The following is a 22,229-nucleotide window of genomic DNA, read 5'->3' on the forward strand; positions in this document are numbered from 1 at the left end:
CAAAATTATCTACTATTTTTCTTACAATTTGAAAGCGATTTCGTATATAATATTGACTAATGGTTACCATTTTGAACAAAACACTTCTTGATCTGTCAAAGCTTGAGCCTTTAGATAGCAACAATTATAAGCGTTGGTCCCAGAAACTTCTAATTTTCTTTGAACAATTAGAAGTGGATTATGTTTTGTTTAACGAACCTCCTGCTGATGTTATTTCCAATACTACAAGTTCTAATATAACTACTACTCTTGTTGTTGATGATGTTGCTAAAAAGAAATTTGAAAAGGATAATAAAACTGTTTGAGGGCATCTGCTTAACCATATGACTAATACTCTCTTTGATTTGTTTATAAATTATAAATCTGCTAAAGTCATATGGGACAGTTTGGAGAAGAAATATGATACGGATGATGCGGGAAAAAGGAAGTATGTAGTTAGAAATGGATCAAGTTTCAGATGGTTGATGATAAGCCAATCATGGAGCAAGTTTACGAGTATGAGAATTTGACTGCTGATGTTCTGAACGAAGGCATGGAGATGTGTGAGATTCTTCAAGCTAATGTTCTGCTTGAAAAATTTTTACCTTCCTGGAGTGATTACAGGAATTAACTGAAACACAAGAAGAAAAACTTAACTCTTTAAGAATTGACCAGTCACATGAGGAATGAGGAAGCAAATCGTCTCAAAGATGAGGAGGCAGAACGACTTAAGGATAAGATGAAATTTCTCTCTCTTAATTCTTCTAAAGCTAAACTTGTGGAATCTGCTAGTACTTTTGTGAAAGACAGGTTTAAAGGTAAACAGAAGAAAGGCCAGAAAAAAGGATATGTAAAGAAGCAGAATTACTTCAATAAACCTAAGGGCCAAATCCAAAAGTTGAAAGGAACTTGCTATGTCTGTGGAAAAATTGGTCACAAGGCTTTCCAGTACAGTCAAAGACAAGGACAAAGCTCGAAGCAGGGAGGGAAAACTCCACCCCAAGCTAACCTTACTGAAAGTGATGATGTGATTGCTGCTGTGGTCGTAGGCAAATATGGTGGCTAACAAGACTGATTGGATACTGGACACAGGCTCTTCAAGGCACCTTTGCGCCAACAAGGAATTGTTCCATGACTTTGAGGAGTCTACTGATGGCGAGTGTGTTTACATGGGTAACTGCACTACCACAGGAGTTATGGGTAAAGTAAAAGTTCTTCTTAAGTTAACTTCTGAAAAACATTTAGCCTTGAACAATGTTTTGTACGTTCCCTCCATTCGTAGAAACCTAGTTTCTGGTGCACTTATCAACAAAGAAGGCCTTAAACTTATTTTTGAATCTAATAAAATTATTATTTTTCATGGAGGAGACTTTGTTGGGAAGGGTTACCTCAATGGAGGTTTATTTGTACTGAACATTGTTCAAGAGATTACTAGTAATGCAAGTACTTTTAATTCTGCTTATATTGCTGAATCTATTGATTTGTGGCATGGTAGGCTAGGTCATATTAATATTGCTTAATAAAAAGACTTAGAAAAATAGAATTAATTCCTGCGATTAATGTTGATAATTTTTCTAAGTGTCCTATTTGTATAGAAGCAAAATATACCAAAAAGCCTTTTAAAAATGATTTTTATCTTTGAATGATCATTCTATTTGCGAATCTAAGACTTTTGATGCATTCTAAGTGATCATTCTAAGTGACCTAAGACTTTTGATGCCAATTTTATTGGTTATGCTCAAAATAGTGTTGCATATAGATTTTTATCTTTGAATGATCATTCTATTTGCGAATCTAGAGATGCAGAATTTTTTGAGCATGTTTTTCCATTGAAATATAATATTCTCACTGATGTGCCTAATAATACTTCTACATATATATCTGTTAATTCTCATATTGTGCCTTCTTCTAGTATTACTGCTAATGATCATGAAAATGAACTTAGAAGGAGTAAGATACGTAGAATTGAAGCTAGCTTTGGTCCTAACTTTATCACTACTTTCTTGATTGAAAATATTGAGCTTGATCTTTTGAATTATAAATTAGTGTCTACCTATTTAATAGAAGAAGACCCTAAGACTTATGATGAAGCAATGAGGTCAATATATACTAATTTTTAGAAAGAGGCCATTAAAAGTGAATTAGACTCTATAGTTTCTAATCACACTTGGACTTGTTTGATTTGCCTAAAGGTTGTAAACCCATAAGTAGCAAGTGGATATTTAAGAAGAAATTGAGACCTGACAGTACAATTGAAAAATATAAGGCTAGACTTGTTATTAGGGGTTTTAACCAAAAGAAAGGCGTTGATTACTTTGATACTTATTCTCCCGTAACTAAAATAGCAACTATTAGAACTCTTGTTGCCTTAGCCGCTATTCATAATTTAGTGATGCATCAAATGGATGTTAAAACGGCTTTTCTAAATGGTGATTTAGAGAAAGAGATCTATATGACTCAACCTGAGGGTTTTGTGATCCAAGGATAGGAGAATAAAGTATGAAAATTGAGAAAGTCTCTATATGGTCTTAAACAGGCACTTAAGCAATGGTATGAAAAGTTTAATAGCACACTAGTAGATAATGGGTTTGTTGTTAATGCATTTGATACTTGTGTTTATTCCAAGATGGTAGGATCAGATTGTGCGATTATATGTCTGTATGTGGATGACATGTTAATCTTTGGCCCTAATGTGAATATTATAAATGAGACTAAGAATTTGTTGTCTTCTAAATTTGAAATGAAAGATCTTGGAGAAGCAGATGTAATTTTAGAGATTAAAATCAAAAGAACTGCTAATGGTTTTTCATTGTCTCAGTCTCATTATATTGAGAAAATATTGAAAAGGTTTGATTGTTTTGATGTAGCTCCTCTGAGAACTCCTTATGATCCTAGCATACACTTGAGAAAGAATAAAAAATCTAGTGTTTCTCAAACTGAATATGCTAAGATAATTGGTAGTGTAATATTTCTCATGAATTATACACGGCCTGATATTGCTTATGCTGTTAGTAGATTAAGTAGATATACTCACAACCCCAATAGTGAACATTGGAATGCTCGTCATCGCTTGCTAAGGTATTTGAGAGGTACTATGGATTGGTGTTTGCATTTTAATAATTTTCCTGCTATTTTAGAAGGATTTTGTGATGCAAACTGGGTTACTGACAATGATGAAGTTAGCTCCACTAGTAACTATGTGTTTACTTTGGGTGCAGGTGCTATTTCATGAAAGTCTTCAAAACATACTTTTATAGCACGTTCGACCGTGGAATCTGAATTTATTGCTCTTGAGTTAGCAGGGCAAGAAGCTGAATGGTTGAGAAACTTATTGGCAGACGTGCCTTTGTGGGGAAGACAAACTTCACCAGTGTCTTTACATTGTGACTCACAAGCGGCAATTGGAATTGTCAAGAATAGTGTGTACAATGGAAAAAGAAGACATATTCGCATTAGATATGGTGCGGTGAAATAATTATTAAAATATAGTGTTATTTCTTTGGAATATGTAAGGTCCGAAAGAAATTTGGCGGATCCTTTAACCAAGGGTTTGGCAAGGAGAGTTATCCTTGAAACGTCGAGAGGGATGAGGCTAAAGCCCATGGATTGAGGAAGTATGGTGGATACCCGTTTGTGGTCAAACGAAGCCATATGAGACTTCAATATGCACTATATTTGCTATCCCTATGACGTGTGGTAGTGCTTTATAAGGTTGAGCCTATTTTGCTCTTAATGATTCCATTGCCTTAAGGTAGTCTATATATTGATAGACTTGATGGAATCACCTACGTGAGTGTAAAGGTGCGGTCGCCTTTTATGAAAGACTTGGGATGTCTTTCTAGAGCACTCATGAGACCCAAGGTGTGTGCATGACCATAAAAGCACTTTATTAGTATCGTGGAGTTTGCATAAAATTAAGGATATAGTATGTATATTGAGGGTCTCAAATCATGTCCAATCAGTTCAAGAGTACTTCACTTTGTGGATATTAGTCGTTTCCTCATTTCACTACGTGTCAATTCAATTCAAAAGATATTGACACTTAAGTACATGTTCCTTCCTTTTGACCAGGAATTATTCTTATTCTTTATCTTTGCATTAGTGGGAGATTGTTGGTATTATTCCTCTTTAGGCGTTACTCTAATTTGATAATGCAAAGAACAAAGAACACTTCTAATCTATAATTAATCCGTGATTAATTGTCATACCTCTCCACCATTAATTTGTTATAACATTTCTAGATCTTATGTATATGCAGAGTGGGAAAATGAAGTTACTACTTCATAAATGGTTCACATTCATTCATATGATAGTTTCTTAACTTTTGTGACTTCGTTTGTGAAAAGATACAACTTTTCAAAAGGTTTGAAGTTACTGTCTTTATGACAATTTTGTTAGTAAACTAAAATAAATGTTACATAACATTAACTCACATTTGGCCTCTTACGATTTTCTGATGGAAGAAAACGTAAATGATTTGCCTATATAAACATCATCATTTGTGAGCTAAAACACCAACAAAAAAATATTATTCTCTCATACTCTCAAAAGACTATTCTTCTTCCTATTTTTTCTGGGCAATTCTTTTTTGCAAACCCCAAACTTCTAGCCACGAGTGCACGTGTTTGGAAGTACTGTGGAACCTTGGGGAGCGACCGGTCTTAACGATTTGTACCCAATCAGACCGAAATCACTTTCAAGGCAATGACTTGCCGCGACACAATATTTATTCGAAAAATTATTTCTATTCTTGATCAATATTATCTACTATTTTTCTTACAAAAACTCTCAAGCAAACTACGGAACACAACTGTGGGCAAAAGAATTATTGATGCAGTACAGTGCCAAAAGAGGTATAACAAGAAGACAATATAGCATGCCATATATTTAATCTATTTTGGAATGGGCCCAGCAGTTTCCCTAATAGTCAATATTCTAATGTATAAAGGACTAGTGCTAGTCTTTTATCCCAAAATTTAAAGCATGAAAATATTTGAATCCCTTAGTGCGTTAAGGACAGTTCGCACAAATTATGAACACCGAGTTCATTGGAACTCTCTGTTAATCAACAGTGTATTAAAATTGACACCGATTAAAATCAATTGTGTATTCATCTCAATAGAACACACTTCAAAGGCTCTTGATACTAATGTTAGACAAAATCGAGTAACAAAGACATCGAATTTGTATACCTGTTAATAGTTGTAAAAGTTTTGCAAAACTTGTTTCGATCAATTGCTCAAATCCAACTTCGTCTCTCTTGGAAACGAAATACTGTTTCACAAACTAGATACCTTCTTCTTTCTTTTGATGTGTTTCTTTTTTTTTTGTAGGGAGAATAGGCCAGAGTAAAATCTCTATTGAAGGATAACCTTGATTATATAGAGAAGGGAAGTTGTCAAAGAAAAATTACCGATAAACTGATCCCACGCTGATCTCACGCTCCCACTTTCTTTGCAACGTGCGTAGTTTTATTTTTAGGAGTTAAACCTTCCCTAGGTAACTTCTTTTAATCATATCTCATTTAAAACGGGTCGGGTCAGCCTATATGTGCGAACCAAACCCAATATCCAACAGGACCCAAAGAGGGTCATTGGCATAAGCGTGCAATCCTCCTTCACCTTAACATGCATGTCATGCACAGAAGCATCAAGACATAGCATTGGAGCGCTATTAGTTCATCATTTACTTTTTAGTCATCTTATTTCTTTCTTTCTATTGCTTCGAGTATCTTTGACGAACCACACTAACTTGTGTCTTGAGCATTCAAGTAAATTGAAAATTTTAAATACATCAAAGAAAACAAAAAAAAATTATTGAGAGAATTGCATATAAGGTATAATTTTATATACATATATTGCAACTGGGTAGCCCAGACATAACTTTGCAAATCTGTAGCCCAAAGATATTAGGCACATGTCCGAAAAACCAGCATTTAGCTTCGTGTATTCCTGATAGTCTAAGTTCTTGTTACGAGTCTTAAAGCAATAGATGTTTCACAGAAGAAGATCTACACAATTCGAATGTTATTGCTTTCAAATGTGTGAAGCACGAATTTGGACCAGACAAACTAAATAAGAGAACAATTTGTGAATGCTTGGTTTCCCAGTAATGTTTCAGGTTACTTGATATCAAACTAGCGCCTTCCTTTGTTTGTGTAATCTGCTTCATTGACGCTATTCGTTTTACCTTGGCTTCAGAGGAGGACGGTTAGGAGGTGGCAAAAGCATGATAATAAGCAGCAAAATAATTTAACTCAATTTTACAAGAAAATCTACTTTATATGTATACATAGAATGTTCGAGAAAAAGAAAGAAAAAATACAAAAAAAAATTAATTTTAGTTTTAACTCTATAATTTTAGATAAACTTGTAAATGTATATAATAATTTATATTAGTGTTTCACCAACACAGAAAAGCAAAATCAGTGCTAAATGTGAAAGAGGAACTTACATCAGCACTAAAGTCGAACAAAAATCGCAAGAAATATTGTATAATAGTGTTTACCCACCCAATATACAATATTATATATACACTTATTATAATCTATCGAAATGTCGTTCATCTTTCTTACCCTTTTAAAATAGAGTACAACAACAACAACAACAACAACAACAACAACAACCCAGTATAATCTCACTAGTGGGGTCTGGGGAGTGTAGTGTATATGCAGACCTTACCCCTATCCTGGGGTAGAGATGCTGTTTCCAATAGACCCTCGGCATCCTTCCCTCCAAGAACTCCCCACCTTGCTCTTGGAGTGACTCGAACTCACAATCTTTTGGTTGGAAGTGGAGGGTGCTTACCATCAGAGCAACCCACCTTGTCATAAAAATAGAGTACACACTAAACAAAATAGTCATTTAATTATTTTTCTAACATTTAAGATTACAAATCAATTAAAATTTGAAATTTCCCTTGTTTGAACCTCTGTTTAAAAAGGCATTTCCGGGGCCAGCTCCAGGACGAGGCGTGCCAAAAACGCCCCGGGGCGATGGCGTGGGACGAAAGTCTCAAGAGGCGTACGTTCCTAGGGCCCGGACGTTCGGGACGCGTTTTTTTAGTAAGGAGTAAGCCCTAGAGACTTTTTCAAATTGAAGCAAAATTCGTTGAATTAGTCCTTCATATAATATCCAAAATTCTCAAAAGTCAGTTTGGTAATTACTCAAAAGGTTTAAAAAGGAACTCAAAAGTATTAAATTTAAAAGTAAAGATTTTTTTTTATTGATTTAAGCTCTAATTCATGATTTTCCCAATTTTTTATCTTGTCCGCTAGTCTGCTAATCCAGTAATTTTTTATGTTAGATGTGCATGCCATATTTTTCACTTGGTTGTAAAAGATGGTATTAATTTATTTTGTGATGCTTGTAGTAAAGTACAACATGCTTGCGGCTATATTTTTCGTGCTAATAAAGCGAGTAAACTTCTTGAATTTGCTCAATAATGTGCTAGTGCTAACCTTCCATATAGAAAAGTTCCAAAAGATGTTTGTACTAGGTGGAATTCTACTTATGAAATGCTTAAAGTTGCTTATGATTATCGGGTGCCTATACAAAAGGTATTTAATATGCATAATGGTATCCCCGCTGATCAAATTGTTGATTCTGATTGGGATGAGATCAAATAGCTTACTAAATTTTTAGAAAAGTTTTATTATGCTACAAAATAATTTTCTAGTATATATTATCCTACTATTACACAAATATTATGGTATATTTATGGAATTTCTGTTGTGTTTGGTAAGTATCAAATAAATCCAACTTATGCACCGGCCATTAATGAAATGATTGCAAAATTTTAAAAGTATTTTTCCCCTATTCCCCAAGTTTATTTAATTTCTACTCTACTTAACCCATCTTTAAAATTAAGAGGTGCAAAGGGACTTGTTCGTAAAATTTATGAGAATTTAGCAATTCAAAAAAATAAACAATCATCTCTCAAATACTGACAAACTAACATATATTCTTATACTAGATCAATATTTGATAAATATAAATTTATGAAAACAACAGGTGGTAAAATTGCACCTTCTACTTCTAAGTCTAGAGTAGAAGTTCAATGGGAAGATATGGATGATATAACATGTTTTGATTCCTCTATTGATGACAAACTTGATTCGTATCTTAATCAAGGATTGGAAAGTATTAAAGACGAAGAAGGCAACGAACAACTTTTGGCATGGTTGAGGGAGTGTGGCAAGACTTTTTCAACACTTTCAATAATGGTCCGAGATATCCTGGATATTCAAGCATCATCAGTAGCATCAGAGAGTGTTTTTAGCGTGGCAAGATTTCAAATCGGGGATCATAGACATTCATTAGCGGAGGAAAACCTAGAGATTTCCGTATTATTCAGAGATTGGATTAATTCAAAAAGAAGAAATCTTGGTTTTGAAAAATTAACCATTAGGGAAGAAGAAGAATACAATGAGATACTTAGCACTGGGAGCGATGACGGTATGGAACTCATGGAACATCAATCAACATTGCCAATTCCAGAATAATGTCCGTGAAAAATTATAGATAAGTTACAACGAAGCTATATATGAGCTTACAAATATTAGTATGATAATTTGTAATTGGCTACTAATAGGCCTAGTTCAAATAAAACCCTTCCTAGAAGATGGTTGCGTAGATTAGGTGCTCTTCAAAAGAATTATATTTGTATGTGAGATTTGAAAGTTCTATTAATAAAATAAAAGGCTCTAAGCGTTGAATTTTTTTTATGAATTGTCTTACACTCTTACTTAGTTACTTAATGACTTGAAATTATATTAAATAAATTATAATTATATTATAATTACTAGAATATTTCATTACAAGTCTTTTGTTTTAATATTTTATAATTCTTTACTTAGTATTCTAATTTTTCTTTTAATTTTTAAGTTTATTAAATAAGTCAAAAAACTAGTCGTTGCAAATTTTAAAAACTTAGTCATTGTCAAAAAACTAGCCGTTGCCAAACTTAATGCTTAAATAATTATTATTTTTTAATAAAACGTCCCACTTAAGGCCCGCAAAACCATCCTGTTCAGTCCCGTTCCGTCCCATCCCATCCCGTCCCATCCCGTTTGTTAGCGGGATGGGGTGGGCCTACCGTTTCGTCCCGTATCGCCACCGTCCTGGCTAAATATCGTCTCATCCCGTTAATTTTATCCCGTCCCGCCCGTTGGACAACCATAGTTTGAAATCAACTTAGACTTTACTTCTATAATTTTAGGTCCGATAAATTCAAGTAAAATTTATTTAAAAATCCAAATTAGATTAACAATAGAGAAACGAATTGTGCCACATAAATTGAGATAGATGGTGTATAATATATTAAGTTAATTTTTATTGGTATTAGTAAATCAACATCTGTCATTTTATACTTTACATGGTCACTATCAATTAATTTGAGAACTTACATTTTTTTTATTATTATATAATTTAAATATATTATTAAATAATAATGTTATTTCTTAAAATTATGTATATTGGTATGAGTACACGCGCAAAATGGGTACTTTAAGACTAATTTTATATAATATTATATAATGATTTATAATATTGTATACGAAATGGGTTTTACCTTTAACTTTCTTTTTCAACCGGTATGATTCTCGTAACTAACGTTAATCAAACCCAATCAACTCATCACTCTATATTTAAGTTACTACACGCTTGTCCGATAATTTTTAGCTTCACCCAAATAGTTTTACCAATATTAATTAATCAAATATAGGATCACATGTTCTTTTTCTTTCTTGAGCCTCTTCTAAAATTTAATTAAAATTTACTCCATATTATTTTAAATTTAAATTTTGAACTCTTGATATTTTCAACTGATTAGAATAACGCCTAATCTAAACAAATAACAAACTTAAAAATCCAGTTTTAGAAATCGAAGTTCCTAGGGACCTTCAATGGTGGACTTCTATTTTTAAAATTTTCAATCAACAATAATTAAAGAGATATTGTACACAAACTGAAGCAGTAAAAATCTAGACAGGAATTGACAATAAACTAGTGAATTCTTGATGTTTTAGAGGGTTTATGATGAAGATTAAAGTTAATCTTGTGCATTGTATGATTTGCATGAGAGTTTTCTATATGGTGGAAGGTCCGGTGGCGAGTGAGCAAAGTGCATAAGCTTTCCAATGAAACAGTTTGTTTAGGGATTTGGGGAGCAAAGTGCAAAGGTTATAAGTGGATCTTTAATGTTGGGTTAAGGGCTGACAAAGAAATTTCAAATTATATATAAAGTAGTCCAAACGTGATAAGAAAGTAAAATATAGGCCCAATTTGGTTAACATTAGGAAAACTTACACAAATATTCCAAATAAGTCTCAACTTACCAATCTCTAGCCATTAGTCATAAACTTACTAAAACTAGCCAAGCACATATAAAAATTGAAAAACCAAATAAATAAGGTTCTTTCTCTCAAAGAATCACATGCAAAAATCTCCTTCCATATTTTTAAGTGTGATTAGCAACATTAGATGCAAGACGAAAAGGAAATTTCATGGATAAGGTAGCAAATAAGGTGATGAAATACAAAAATAAAATACAATATTCCAAAAATCTAAGTAAAAAAGGAACTTTTTCAATGGGTATAGTTGAAATCCATTGAAAACATATAGATAAGTCAATATACAAAATTTGAGGAAGATTAGAATTGATTTGGACTGGTTTTCAAAATTCGTAATTAAATCGAGTTCAAAAAATTCTTCCGCGACACATGTATCAAATATGTATCACGCATGTATCACACACAGGTATATATGTGATACACAATTGATACAGATATGATACATATGTGATACACAAATGATACACAATGTGATACACATAACATCTTTGTCATGTTCAGTTTTTATTTCGAATTTTCAATTCAAACCACCTCAAATCTTAACCAAATCATCCCAAAATTGAGATTCAAGCTCCTTAAGATGTACCGTACCCAATCTATTCTAATAACACTCACTCAAAAGAAATCAAATATTTGACATTTTTTTGTTACAAATAGCTAATTGGCTAATATTAGTAATATTTTATGAATTGACCAATTTTTGTAATGAGCTACTTATAAATGGACATAGCTGGTAGTTTCCCTTAATATTAGGTTTTTTTCACTCTTAGGCCGCGCCATAAACTATTTACATTATGTGTTATATATATATATATTCAACTATTATTTTGAGAGCGGCTATATAGTGTCATTTTCTCTTAATTTACCCCACCTGATAGAGAGAGTAATTTAATCTAAATTGAATATACTTACAGGTTAACGGGTAGCTTTGAGCAAAATCATTTTATTATGCCTATTAAAGCCATCAAAATGGGCTTGGCCCGTGAGGCCAACCAAACCCGTTACTTGAGAAGGGTTGGGTTGGAATTATTTTAGCCCATTTAAAACTGAGATTTATAAGTCCGGCCCAACTCAGCCCGCTGGCCCTTGAGGCTTGACGGAGGTTGGGCCCGTGGGCCAAAAAGTAATTAAATTTAAATTTAAATATTTAATATTTAAAAAAAATAAAAACTAAAAAAACTAGTAACCCTTCCATATCAACTAGAATTTAGATTTGATATTCATAGTATAACAAGATTAGTTTTTCTTTTGCTTAATTAACAACAAATTAGGAAAGTTTTAAGTGGCCAGTAATAATTTTTTCAAAAGACAATATTACTTTAAGTGTCCAATAATCAGTTGGTTACTTTGATATATTATTAATAATTTAACTGCTCTTCAATATAGAAAAAGATCAAATTTTAATACCCAAAGAAAATTGACAACACTAGCAAATTACATGAATTTTTAAAATTTTTGGACTATAATGATGAAATCATCAAATGATGTTAAACTTAAATTAAAAAATCTCAACATATAAACTTATTGAAACAATCCTTGAACCCGAAGAAAGTGAAAGAAAAGTATTAAAAAAATATTCATGTAACGTTGAAAAAGAAGCGCTAGAGATATAGAGAATATGCATTTCAATTACGAGATTCCTTGTCAAATATCAAGATTCTTGTACGCTCTAAACAAATAGAAGTCGTTCATATGATTAAGAGACTATGTCACGAAGAAATATTTAAAGATTTCAAGAAAAATAATTGAAGAGCTGGTCTGCCCTAGCCCGGGGTCTTAGGGCCGGGTTGGGCTGGCCATTTTAAGGCCCATTTAAATGGAGGGCCGGTCCGTGCTAGCCCACCAAATTTAAAATCTCGCGAGGCTCGGACTGGATTAGGCTGGACTGGGCTGACCCGTTTTGACAACTCTTTAGAAGAATGTGAAGCCTTTTACAATTTATCCAGATTGATAAGTGTAATTAATTAATATCTTAAGCGGACATCTTTCTAATTATTAGTATCATATTTTCGCTATGAATATGTCTACATAGGTTGTAACTATGCTACATAATTAGTTACGGTTGGTTTAAGGAAAAAAAATTCTCTCATTGGAAAGGGCAATCTCACAGCTCGATATTTATGCGTTACTATATGATAGACCTTTGCTAATTTGCCATCTGAATCCACACTAGATACTTGTTTCCGTCTATTACTTTTATTTATTTATTTTTTACTGTTTTTTCGTTGGAGAAGATGAGTTTCAATATTAGTAGAATCCATTAACCAAATAGACAATTAAAGCATGTTTGCATTGTGCAACAACATTTATAGTAAGTAAATAAAGAAGACAGATGTGATGATGACACTGGAATAGCCAAATACATATTAAGAATTTGTTGGTAATTAATTAGGAATTTATTCTCTTCGAAATGAAGGTAATAGTATATGCTCTATATATATACATTGACACTATCAGGAGCAAACCTACGTTCAACCTCTTCAAGTTATGAATGTGTAACGACCCGACTTGTCGTTTTAAGAATTAATACCCTGTTCAACAACTTAAGATCCCGAAAAATTTTATAATATGTATTATGACCCACGGGTGTGGTTGAGTTTGATTTTCGTAAGATTTAGAATTTAATTGAAAGAGAAATTCTCATTTAGAAGCTTAAATGGAAAGAGTTGACCAAAGAGTTGACTTTTGAGCAAACGACCCCGGAATAGAATTTTGATGATGTCAATAGCTTCGTATGGTGATTTTGTACTTAGGCGCTTGTTCGGATTTGGATTTGGAAGTCCGTAGGACAATTCGACGCATTTTGGCGAAAGTTGGAAAATAGACGATTTTCGAAAAGTTCGATCGAAGGTTGAATTTTTGATAACGAGGTCAGAATCTTATTCTAAAAATTGGAATAGGTCTGTTATGTCATTTATGACTTGTGTGCAAAATTTGAGGTCAATCGGACTTGATTCGATAGGTTTCGGCATCGAATGTAGAAGTTGAAAATTTCATAATAGACTAAAGTTCAAGTGAGTTCACGCAAGACCTAATTTCAAATGATCATAACTCTCATGATACGAAGTGTTATATGGTGTATTACCTATCAAATGAAATATCTTTGAATCTAGTTTCTAACGCTTCAAACCGTTCGTCATTTGGACATTTCTACAAGAAGTTATGACCAAATTACCAAAGGCTGGAAAATTGCGATTCTGCGACCAATTATGCGATCGCAGAACCATTATGCGATCGCAGAAGTAGTTATGCGACTGCAGAATGGTCGCAAAACTGTCCAGTGAAGGCCATTTCTGGGTATCGATTTTGCGGTGCATTTTGCGACCCGCATACCCATTCTGCGGTCCATTATGCGACCGCAGACATGCTTTCGGAGGGTTAATTTTTCTATTTTCATAACCCGACCCCATTTTGATAAATAGGCTTTGGGGTTTATTTTGGGGCAATTATCTGAGATTTTTTAGAGAGAAGTGAGAATGTTCTAGAGAGAGGAAGTAGATGAAGTGTTTTGTTCATCAAGATCTTGTCCAAACTTTGAAATCCAACAAGGAAATCTCACAAGTTCTTCATCTAAGAGGTAATGTTCCATACCCTAGTTTTCAATTTCGAATTTGGGTAGAAGATGGTTGATTAGGAGTATGATTCTTGGGTATGAGAGTATTATTTATATATGTATGTACCAATAGGATTTGTGGGAAGATTGTTGGGCTAAAATAAGTAAAGATTGGGTTGAGGAGTGAAGGAAATCTTGTAGAAGAATCTTGTAGCCAAATGTGCATACCTAGTGATTGATAAAATGCTCAAATGAGCTGAAACCATAAAAATCTTCCTAATTATGGTTCACTTTTGTTATGTTTCTAAATAGATTGAAGTTGCTAGGATTTTCGGAACCTCATAGTAATGTAAGGAAGGCTCAAGAAAGATTGGTACCGTCCGGAAGTCAATTCACGTGAGAAAGCTATTTTGGAATATCAACCTAACTTCAAAAAGGTAAGTGTCTTGCTTAACCTCGAGTGGGGGAATTTCCCCTTAGGCATTGAGTTTTATATGTAATTTGTGTAATTGAAAACTATGTACACGAGGTGACGAGTACGTACTTGGTTTATATGTGAAAATTTTATTGAGTTAAAGTCTTGAGCATATTGTGTAGTAAATTGGTTAATTATTTTCATATATTTAATCATCTATTTATCGTGCCTAAATCCTTATTGTTGACTGTGTTGTTATATGACAATTTGATGTTATTTTTATTTGATTATTTATGAAATTCGGTGAATTTGCTGGTTTGATAATTATTGAAAATTTGGAGTTAATGAAGACTTTGCTTTTATGTTGAGTAATTTCTATCTCTGTTGATTATTTTTGGGTGTTGTACACATTGTATGGAGCCTTCTTCTATTTGTTGTGAAATTACTTGACTTGGTTGTATCTTTGGAATTTTGGTTGTAGCCATTGGACAAATTGTGATATGAATGAATTTTGTTATGTTGCCGTGATAATTTTTTGTGTAAATTGTTGTGTTGTGTTAATTAATATTTTGAAGATATAAGGGTGGCATTTCACCGTTGATATTATATGGGTATAAGGGCGGCATTTCACTATGGTGGTGTTTGTTGGAATATTGTCTGGGCGGAGCGATAAGGATGGCAATAGGAGCGATAAGGGTGGCTATAAGAGTGATAAGGGTGGCAATAGGAGCGATAAGGATGGCTATTTTCAGGGATGATATATGATGATGTGGGTTTGTGGGGATGATGATTTCCATGTGATGTTGTGATATTCGTGTGTTTACTTTTATACCTTGTGTAATTTTTCTTGTTGTTGGTAAATTGATGACAATCTGATTTATGTTGAAATTGAGAGCCTGCGGCTATTGCCAGGCGGATTATAAAATAAAATGTGGGTACGAGGTACCGTGAGTAAATAATGAGGATATTGGTATGTGAATTATTCGTGCAGTTGTGATATGAATTGTGGGCACGAGGTACTGTGATTAAATGATAATGATATTTGGCATGTGAGTTGTCCGTGCAGTTGTGATATGAAATGAGGGCACGAGGTGCCGGGAAAATATGATGATTTAATTATGGGCACGGTGTGCCGTGGAATATGAAAAATGGGTTGAGACCCTTGTTTATGAAAAATATGAAAATGGGCCGAGACCCGTATTTTTATGATTATAAAACAAGGTGTCACATGGTGACTATTTAATTGAAAGAATTATATTCAAAATATTTATTTGAAAGGATTTTTATGTAGAAGGTATTATATGAAAGAATTATATATGGAAGGTAATTATTTGAGAAAATTATATTTGAAAGAGAGTTAGTTGAAAGAATTATATGTGAAAGATATTTATTTGAAGGATTTGATTTATTGTGTGTAATTGTATTTATTAATTGTTGAGCGATATTAATGGTATTTCTTGTTGTCTGCTGTGCATATTACTGGTTGTTTTATGTTGCCCTTATTGTTATCTGTTTTCTATTATTTTGTATATTATATTGCATAGGCTATTAGAATAGTGAGTGTCTTGATTGTACCTCTGTAACGACCCGACCGGTCGTTTTGAGTATTATAACTTTGCTTCCCCCTTTACTGCTCAAATTGTACTTTACAGCTATTGTGTGAATTGCCGGGATAATTAGTTCGGGTCCTGTGAGGTTTTGGAATGAATTGGAATACTTAGTTCCAAGGGTTAAAGCTTAAGTTAAAATAGTGATCGGATGTCAACTTATGTGTAAACAACCTCGAAATTTAATTCTGCTAATTCCAATAGCTCCGTATGGTGATTTTGGACTTAGGAGCGTGTTCGAAAAACTTTTTGGAGGTCCGTAGTGGAATTTGGCGTGAATTGCCGAAAGTTGAATTTTTGGAAAGTTTGACCGGGGAGTTGACTTTTTGATATCGGGGCCGGAATCCGATTCTGGAAATTTGAATAGGTCCGTAATGTGAAATGTGACTTGTGTGCAAAATTTGAGGTCAATCGGACGTGATTTGATGTGTTTCGACGTAAATTATAGAATTTGAAGTTTCAAGGTTCAATGATTTCAGATTGAGGAGTAATTCATCATTTCGATGTCGTTAGGTGTGATTTGAGGCCTCGAGTAGGTCTGTGTTATATTATGGGACTTGTTGATACAATTGGTTGAGGTCCCCGGGGCCTCGGGTGAGTTTCGGATGGTTAACGGATCAAATTTGGACATAAGAAAATGCTGGAACTGCTGCCTACTGGTGTGATCGCACCTGCGAAGATTTTGATCGCAGGTGCGAAGCCGCATGTGCGTGAAATAAGCCACAGAAACGGCCAAGAGTGGGACTGGGCAATGCTCGCAGGTGCGAGGAATTTGCCGCATCTGCGAGGCCGCAAGTGCGAAGGGGAATGCGCATCTGCGAAGCCCGCAGATGCGAGAATATCGCCGCAGATGCGAGTTTTTAGAGGGCCGGCTCTTTTTCGTAGGCGCACATTCTTGTCTGCAAATGTGGATGCGCAGGTGCGAGCCCAGGCACCGCAGGTGCAGAAATGCCTAGGCAGTGTTTAAAATCGAGGGTTCCGAGAAATTTTTTCATTTTTGAGCTCGGTTTGGGCGATTTTGGAGAGAAACTTTTCCACACAACTTGGGGTAAGTGTTCTTAACTCCCTTGTGATTATATTCCATGAATTCATCTTCATTTTTGGTGTAAGATTTTTGAATCTTCAAGAGAAATAGAAGAAAATTTCTATAATGTCACAAAACGAACTTTTCAAGTTTGAATACCGATTTGGAGTCGGATTTGAGTGAAATTAGTATGGTTGAACTTGTAATTGGATGGGTTGTCGTATTTTGTGAGTTTCGTCGGATTTCGAGACGTGGGCCCCACGGGTAATTTTTGGGGCTTAATTTCGGATTTTGTGAAAATATTAGTATTTTGATATGGAATTAATTCCTATAAATTTTGTTGGCTGAATCAAATTAATTGTGACTAGATTCAAGCTGTTTGGAAGTTGATACGTACATAATGGGATTTCTGGAGCATTTTTTAGCTTGCTCGATATTGGATTCAACTTGTTCGAGGTAAGTAACTCTTCTAATCTTGGAGTTGAGAGTATGAACCCTGAATATATGTATTTTGTGAATTATTGGGAGGTGACGCACATGCTAGGTGATGGGCGTGTGGGCGTGCACTATAAAAATTGTGACATAATTATTTCTGTGGAATTTTATAGTTAAATAATCTTGGCATTTTCCATGCGGTTTTATATGTCAAAGAAATTGAGCTGAAAATCATATTAAAAATCATGTTGAGACTATGTGCCAGTATTATTGGGACCCACATAGGTCATATTGCTGTGAATTATTGTGTTAAATTGAAAATTCATACTCAGTCATATTCATATCATTGCATATCATAACTCAGTTTTATGACTCTATTTTGATGCATATAAATGTTTTGGCCGAATGCCTTGTTTTACTGAAATGCCCGAGTGGCTTGATTTGTGAGGATGAGTGTGGATCGGGGCTGCCCGCCTGCAGCATACTTTATGACCGAGTGAGGCCGAGGGCCTGATTTGTGAGGATGAGTGTGGATCGAGGCAGTCCGCCTGCAACATACTTTATTATTATCGCACGTGAGTTGTCCGTGCAAATTATAGCGCTTGGGCTGAAGGAGCCCCTCCGGAGTCTGTACACACCCCCAGTGAGCGCAGGTACCTACTGAGTGCGAGTGCCGAGTGCCGAGTGCCGAGTGCTGAGTGACTGGGAGGCATGAGTGATTGTGAGGTATGCCCGAGTGGCAAGAGTGATTGTGAGGTATGCCCGAGTGGCACGAGTGACTGTGAGGTTGCCCAATGGGCTGTATATGAGTGATGTTCTGCCCGAGGGGCTATTTATGATTTTATCACTGAATTGCATCGCATGCGCACATGACATACATGCATAGAGATGTATTTTTTCTCATGCTGTACAATATCACATCATTCATGATTTCTCACATATGTTTTGACAGATGGGCATAGTGTTGCATTTGTTTTTACACGGGTTATCCGGAAGGAAAATGAAACATCTTATTTATTATTGACAAGATTTTGGGAGAAATTTATTGTTTTCAAACTATTTATATTATTGGAAACTTCGGCAAATGATTTGGGTTTTCACTGAGATGTTTGAAAGGAAGAACTATAATTTTTGAAATTATTATTTGGCTGAGTATTTTATCCCTGAGTTATTTATGGTATTATTTGCTTTATGTTGTTGTGGATTATTGTGGACTATTGGTTTTGGACCCGACTTGGTGGAAGCTCGTCACTACTTTCAACCTACGGCTAGGTTTGTTACTTATTCAGTACATGGGGTCGGTTGTACTGATACTACACTTCTGCACATTGCGTGCAGATGTTGGCTGTTGTTGTTGCTGTGCTCGATGGTTGCGAGACTTGAAGATGTACCTGTGTTCCTGTTGTAGTTGCCTTTTGTTCAAGGTAGCCTTAGATTTATAAAAGCTCTGTTTATGTATTATTCAAACAGACTATGTATTTATTTCATTTTCGCTTTGTATACTCTATTCTTAGAAACTCATGATTTGTACTACCAGTTCTTGGGGGATGTATAAGATTAAGATGGTATCCGGGTACGTGTGTGGTAAGATGGAACGGTGATTTGATGGCTTGGAAACAATCTTGGCACGTTTGAGGACGAACGTATGTTTAAGTGGGGGAGAATATATCGTCCTGACCGGTCGTTTTGAGTATTACAACCTTGCTCCCCCCTTTACTGCTCAAATTGTACTTTACAGCTATTGTGTGAATTGCCGGGGTAATTCGTTCGGGTCCGGTGAGGTTTTGGAATGAATTGGAACGCTTAGTTCCAAGGGTTAAAGCTTAAGTTAAAATAGTGATCGGATGTCAACTTATGTGTAAACGACCTCGGAATTTAATTCTGATGATTCCAATAGCTCCGTATGGTAATTTTGGACTTAGAAGCGTGTCCGAAATTTTTTTGGAGGTCCGTAGTGGAATTTGGCGTGAATTGCCGAAAGTTGAATTTTTGGAAAGTTTGACCGGGGAGTTGACATTTTGATATCGGGGTCGGAATCCAATTCTGAAAATTTGAATAGGTCCGTAATGTGAAATGTGACTTGTGTGCAAAATTTGAGGTCAATCGGACGTGATTTCATGTGTTTCGACGTAAGTTATAGAATTTGAAGTTTCAAGGTTCAATGATTTCGGATTGAGGAGTAATTCGTCGTTTCGATGTCGTTAGGTGTGATTTGAGGCCTCGAGTAGGTCCGTGTTATGTTATGGGACTTGTTGATACAACTAGTTGAGGTCCCGGGTGCCTCAGGTGAGTTTCAGACGGTTAACGGATCAAATTTGGACTTAAGGAAATGCTGGAACTGCTGCCTACTGGTGTGATCGCACCTGCGAAGATTTTGATCGCAGGTGCGAAGCCGCATGTGCGTGAAATAAGCCGCAGAAGCGGCCAAGAGTGGGACTGGGCAGTGCTCGCAGGTGTGAGGAATTTGCCGCATCTGCGAGGCCGCAGGTGCGAAGGGGAATGCGCATCTACGAAGCCCGCAGATGCGAGTTTTTAGAGGGCCGACTGTTTTTTGCAGGCGCGCATTCTTGTCCGCAAATGCGGATGCGCATGTGCGAGCCCAGGCACCGCAGGTGCGGAAATGCCCGGGCAGTGTTTAAAAATGAGGGTTCCGAGAATGTTTCTCATTTTGGACATTTTGGAGCTCGGTTTGGGCTATTTTGGAGAGGAAACTTTCCACACAACTTGGGGTAAGTGTTCTTAACTCCCTTGTGATTATATTTCATGAATTCATCTTCATTTTTGGTGTAAGATTTTTGAATCTTCAAGAGAAATAGAAGAAAATTTCTATAATGTCACAAAATGAACTTTTCAAGTTTGAATGCCTATTTGGAGTCGGATTTGAGTGAAATTAGTATGGTTGAACTTGTAATTGGATGGGTTGTCGTATTTTGTGAGTTTCATCGGATTTCGAGATGTGGGCCCCACGGGTGATATTTGGGGTGTAATGTCGGATTTTGTGAAAATATTAGTATTTTGATATGGAATTAATTCCTATAAATTTTGTGGGCTGAATCAAATTAATTGTGACTAGATTAGAGCCGTTTGGAAGTTGATACGCACATAATGGGATTTCTGGAGCATTGTTTAGCTTGCTCGATATTGGATTCAGCTTGTTCGAGGTAAGTAACTCTTCTAATCTTGGAGTTGAGGGTATGAACCCTGAATATATATATTTTGTGAATTGTTGGGAGGTGACGCACATGCTAGGTGGCCGGCGTATGAGAGTGCACTATAGAAATTGTGACATAATTGTTTCTGTGGAATTTTATAGTTAAATAATCTTTGCATTTTCCATGCGGTTTTATGTGTCAAAGAAATTGAGCTGAAAAGTATATTAAAAATCATGTTGAGGATATGTGCCAGTATTAATGGGACCCACAAAGGTCATATTGCTGTGAATTATTGTGTTAAATTGAAAATTCATACTCAGTCATATTCATTTCATTGCATATCATAACTCAGTTTTATGACTCTATTTTGATGCATATAAATGTTTTGGCCGAATGCCCTGTTTTACTGAAATGCCCGAGTGGCTTGATTTGTGAGGATGAGTGTGGATCGGGGCTGCCCGCCTGCAGCATACTTTATGACCGAGTGAGGCCGAGGGCCTGATTTGTGAGGATGACTGTGGATCGAGGCAGTCCGCCTGCAACATACTTTATTATTATCGCACGTGAGTTGTCCGTGCAGATTATAGCGCTTGGGCTGAAGGAGCCCCTCCAGAGTCTGTACACACCCCCAGTGAGCGCAGGTACCTACTGAGTGCGAGTGCCGAGTGCCGAGTGCTGAGTGACTGGGAGGCAAGAGTGATTGTGAGGTATGCCCGAGTGGCAAGAGTGATTGTGAGGTATGCCCGAGAGGCAAGAGTGATTGTGAGGTATGCCGTAGTGGCACGAGTGACTGTGAGGTTGCCCGAGGGGCTGTATATGAGTGATGTTCTGCCCGAGGGGCTATTTATGATTTTATCACTGAATTGCATCGCATTGGCATGCACACATGACATACAGGCATAGAGATGTATTTTTCCTCATGCTGTACAACATCACATCATTCATGATTTCTCACATATTTTTTGACAGATGGGCATAGTGTTGCATTTGTTTTTACACGGGTTATCTGGAAGGAAAATGAAACATCTTATTTATTATTGACAAGATTTTGGGAGAAATTTATTGTTTTCAAACTATTTATATTATTGGAAACTTCGGCAAACGATTTGGGTTTTCACTGAGATATTTGAAAGGAAGAACTATAATTTTTGAAATCATTATTTGGATGAGTATTTTATCCCTGAGTTATTTCTAATATTATTTGCTTTATATTGTTATGGATTGTTGTGGACTATTGGTTTGGGACCCGACTTGGTGGAAGCTCGTCATTACTTTCAACCTACGGCTAGGTTTGTTACTTACTCAGTACATGGGGTCGGTTGTACTGATACTACACTTTTGCACATTGCGTGCAGATGTTGGCTGTTGTTGTTGCTGTGCTCGATGGTTGCGGGACTTGAAGATGTACCTGCATTCATGTTGTAACTGCCTTTTGTTCAGGGTAGCCTTAGATTTATAAAAGCTCTGTTTATGTATTATTCAAACAGACTATGTATTTATTTCATTTCCGTTTTGTATACTCTATTCTTAGAAGCTCATGATTTGTACTACCAGTTCTTGGGGGATGTATAAGATTAAGATGTTTATTCACTTAAATTACTTTAAATAATTGTTATTGGAATTGGATAGTTGAAAGTTGGCTTACCTAGCGGGTTGGGTTAGGTGCCATCACGACTAGTTAGATAAATTCCCACCTTCGGACCGTGATGGCGC

This window comes from Nicotiana tabacum, chromosome 4, assembly GCF_000715075.1.
Source record: "Nicotiana tabacum cultivar K326 chromosome 4, ASM71507v2, whole genome shotgun sequence".
NCBI classification, from domain to species: Eukaryota; Viridiplantae; Streptophyta; class Magnoliopsida; order Solanales; family Solanaceae; genus Nicotiana; species Nicotiana tabacum.